The following is a 4,552-nucleotide window of genomic DNA, read 5'->3' as shown; positions in this document are numbered from 1 at the left end:
TGAGAGGAAAGCAAACTTTGAATGAGATCCTTATGATACCCACTTCAACTTTAATTCTAAACTTCACAGCCAACTTAGCTGAAACTTGCATGTGATCCACTCATCTGATTAACCAAAGTGCATTTCTGTCTTGCTGAGGAATACACACGGTTTCCTCCTTCCTTCTTCCTTCCTCCTCCCTCTCCTTCAACACTACTTAGTTTCTAACACTGTAGGAGAATGAATCTCCCCTTCCCAGCAGTCATTGGTTACCAATAGTTCCTCAACTATTGGACTTTCTTACTCACTTCCTCATGTCTATGCTGGTATTTTATCTGGCTTAAGATTACATATGACTTGTGCATGCTGTCACCATTGCTGTGAGTTCATATGAGTAACTGTCCAGCTGTCTGGAAAACTGTTTCTTGCTGGTCATCTACCTCCTCTGTGGTCATCTACCTCCTCTGGCTCTTAAAATCTTTCTGTCTCCTCCTCCACAATCATCAATGAGCCTTGGGATGCAGAAGATGGATAAAGGTGTCCTATTAAAGGAAAAGGAAAGGAATCTGATCTTTTAGTCTCTGCACATTATTCTGTTATGACTCTCTGTTTTAATCACCATCTGTTGTATAAGTGTTATGGGAGTTGACGGATGCATTAATCTATGCATATAATAAGTAATCAGAAATTAGTTTAATACTATATCCATTTAGAAAGCCAATTATATTAGGCTTTAAATCAAGGCCTTTGAGATGTATAGCCTCAAGTTCCTCAGCCAGACATCAATGTCAGTTATGGGCTTCATCATATGAAGCTGAGCTTAAATTCATTTAGAAAGGAATTGGGTACTCCAGTAATATTCATACCACTATTGCACCAGTGGTGATATCTTGCCAAGACAACTGCTGTTGTAAATTTCAGAATTCACAGCTTGATAAAGTTCATGATAAATTTTCTTGTTAAGTAGCTTACATAACACCTTCAAGCACTATGAAAGCTAGCCAGTAGAGATGAGGCTTTGAAGTCAGACCCAGGTTGATTAATCTTTATTTGTTCTATAGTTAATATATGCAATTTTCTCACAAATACTGCCTTATCATTAAGTTCTGGTGGGTAACCAAGAGAGCAGGCAATGGCCAACATTGTTTGAGGATCTCTGGGACCCATGGTCAAGAACTTTAAAATAGGGAGTCCATCCCTGGCATTGGCTTTTTCTTCTTTTTTTGCTCCTGTAATGAGCAAACCTTTTTAAATTTTTTAAAATATTTTATTTATTATTTTTATTTTATGTGTATGAGTGTATTGCCTGCATTTGGTAAGTGTACCCATGTCGTGCAATGCCCTCAAGGACAGAAGAGGCCATAGGATTCCCTGGAACTGGAGTTATAGACAGCTGTTAGCTGCCATGTGAGTACTGGGATTCGAACTTGGGTGTTCTACAAGAACAACCAGTGTTCTTGACTGCTGAGCCATCTCTCCAGCCTCATGAGCAAACTTTTTTACATTAAATAGCTTTTATAGTCCACGGTTTCTGTACGGCTTTTTCTAACGGCCTTTAGCATTAGTTACCCCTCCCTACAGTCTCTTCTTTCTTCCTCTTCTATTCACCACCCCCTTTAATCTTTCCTGCTCTGTTTTCCCCTTTACCTCTTTCTATAATTTAATTATATGTCCACTCCAAGAGGGAAGCATCCCCCTCCAACCCAATGTGCTTTATTAGTTTCTTGACCTCTATGGTTTTGTTAATTTTATTTTTATTTCTTTATTTTTTATGTGTATAAGCATATTGCCAGCATGTATGTAAGTGCACCCATGTTGTGCAATGCCTCTGGAGGTTAGAAGAGGGTTGGATCCCATTGAACTGGAGTTATGGATGGTTTTAGCCCACATGTGAGTGCTGGGAATTAAACTTAGGTTCTCTGAAAGAACATCCAGTGCTCTTAAGTGCTGAGCCAACTCTTTAGCCCCTCTCAGGGAATTTTACTTTTAGCATGCATATGTAATACTTCAAAGCTAGTATTCAGTCGTGGGAGACTGAGCATTTGTATTTCCTGATCTGGATTATCTCAATCAGTATGACTGTTTCCAGTTCCATCCATTTATCTATGAATTGTATCATTTCATTTATAAGCATTTTTGTTAACCTGTGATCTGGGAACTTCTCTAGACCTGCCATGGTAAGACTCCTTTCCCCCATCAACCTTGGCTCGAACATCACCATCTCAGCTCTTTCTGGATCTTTTGTGCTGCTGGGAGCAGTTCCCAGACATACCTTGCACACTCCGAACTGTTTAGGTTACTAGAATTACTGTGGTCCAAGACTTTCTTTTCAAGACAGCGTGTCCGTATAGCTCCAGCTGGCCTTTAGCTTTCTATTGTGAACAATGCTGGCTGTGATCTAACAGAGATCTGCATGCCTCCATCTATAGTGTGCTGGTATTAAAGGTGTGCACTACCATGCCATGTGATATTAAAACTACTTAAACACAGACTACAAAACAATGTTTCATACATTGAAAGAATCCATACAGGACTTCATATCAACAGAAGTTATTAATATATACTACAATTTTTTTTAAATTGTGAATAAAAAGAGAACTTAGGAAGTAAAATAATATTCTTGATTTGGAAGAGATAATATAGTACCAAAGCTGCTGTACTTTCTGTAGTCATACTGATAGAAAGTCATTACTAGCTCTTGAAAATTTTGGATAAGATGAAGTTCTAAGTCACAACCTCAAGTTAAGGTTGGCATTTCCTCCTCATATATGACAAATCCTGCAGGTTTTAACAACTTTAACATATCTTGTGTTTAAAGATAGAAAAGGAAGGGGAGAAGAAGAAGAAAAATGGGAAAGGATGAGGAGGTACAGATGAATATATATAAAAGATTTTGGAGTACTACTTCCACTCAGGAGCATGCTATGAAATTATATATACTCTGTTCATTTCTATTTCCAATAATCAGTTGGTAAGCAATGCTTTGTTAAAAATGGAAATATTAAAAAGTAATAAAAACCAGTATATGACACATTCTGTTCTCCTATGCTTGGGCACATGCCCATTTTTACTCTTAGCACCCCAGATGTCTGGATGATTCTCTTAGCCCAGATCAGCCCACTGCTTCCTGATCCTCTACAAGCAGGCCAGCTCAAATCTTCAGTCTAGTTTCTTAGTGTCTCCCAGGCTGTCGACACCCCCAAATTGTATTTGCATACCTGAGACCTGCCTTCAATTCTGGCTGCCCCCACCCAATTTTCCTGGGATTCCAGAGACCAGCCTCCGTTCCTGATTAGGCAGATCCCACCCAGTGCACCTTGACTCCCCCACAACCTGAGAAAATCCAATCTCCCCACCCCACAACCATTTCTCCTTCCAGCCTCTGTCACAGACCTGTTTTTGCCCTTAGCACCCCAGATCTCTGGATTGCTCTCTTAACTCTGGGTGCAAGTGAGCTTTCCAAATTGTATTCTGTCCATCCTACTACATTGGAGTCACCTACAGACTCTCTCACTGCTGCAGGGTTAAGCTTCCCTGTCATTTACTAGGGGCCCAGACATTTGGTGACTGCCTGAGATCACCTGAATCCAGTCTCCACCTAGCAAGCTTCCAAAATGGTAATGTGCCTTCTGATTAGAGAGATCCAGACCTTAAGAAGAAAACTGTGATCATCAGATTCTCACCAGATTCGGGCCGCTGCAGGAACTCTTGAGTAGCTGGACCAGAGCCATCTGGTCCCTGCAATATAAAATGAAAAGAGAGAACCTGAAGCCTAGACCAACAAGATATTCATATCCAATGAGTAACAAAGGCACATCAAGTATATGACCAGAAACAGACTATAACTGAACAAAGGAAGGTTTGAGTCTTACAACAGAATGAGAAACAACAAAAGAAATCCACATGCCAATGTCACAACAAAAAAATAATAACATGAAAAACTCAAATAATATGTCCCCACCAAGCACCAATAGTTCTGTGGAGGAGTTCTACAATGAGAACCCCCTAGAGATAACCCACAACACAGAATTTTACAAAAAGCAATTATAAACATGATCAAAGAATTCAGTGAATTTAAAGAACACACAAACAAATAAAAGAACTAAAAAAGATAGGGATAAACATCTGACTGAATTCACAAAAGAGTTAGAAATGTTGAAGAAATCTTGGGCTGAAATGAAGACTCAATAATATAACTAGAAATGACAGGAGAAAGCCTCACCAATAGAATGGATGAAATGGAAAAAAGAATATCAAGAATGGATGATAAAGTTGATGAACTGGATCACTCAATCAAAGATTATGAAAAATTTAAGAAAGCACAGGAATGGTATATGCTGGAAATATGGGTCACCATGAAAAGACCAAATTTATGCATTTTAGGCATAGAGGAAGGAGAAGAATCTCAGGAAAATGTTATGAACAAGATATTCAACAGGATTGTAGAAGAAACTGTCCAAGATTAAAGAAAGACATGCCCATATAAATATAAGAAGTAAATAGAACAAAAAATAGGCAGGGCCAGAAAAGAAACTCCCCACAGCATATAATACTAAAAACACTAAATATACAG

At 38.9% G+C, this 4,552-nt stretch overlaps 1 pseudogene; it reads right to left on the bottom strand.

Annotated features, from left to right (window-relative positions):
- Positions 1 to 4,552, bottom strand: part of LOC103736369 — a 31,243-nt pseudogene that overhangs the window by 23,622 nt on the left and 3,069 nt on the right.

Source organism: Nannospalax galili, unplaced genomic scaffold (genome assembly GCF_000622305.1).
Source record: "Nannospalax galili isolate Female #2095 unplaced genomic scaffold, S.galili_v1.0 scaffold558, whole genome shotgun sequence".
Taxonomy (NCBI): domain Eukaryota; kingdom Metazoa; phylum Chordata; class Mammalia; order Rodentia; family Spalacidae; genus Nannospalax; species Nannospalax galili.
Note: the sequence above shows the minus strand (reverse complement) of the source record. Positions and strands in the feature narration are given on the sequence as shown.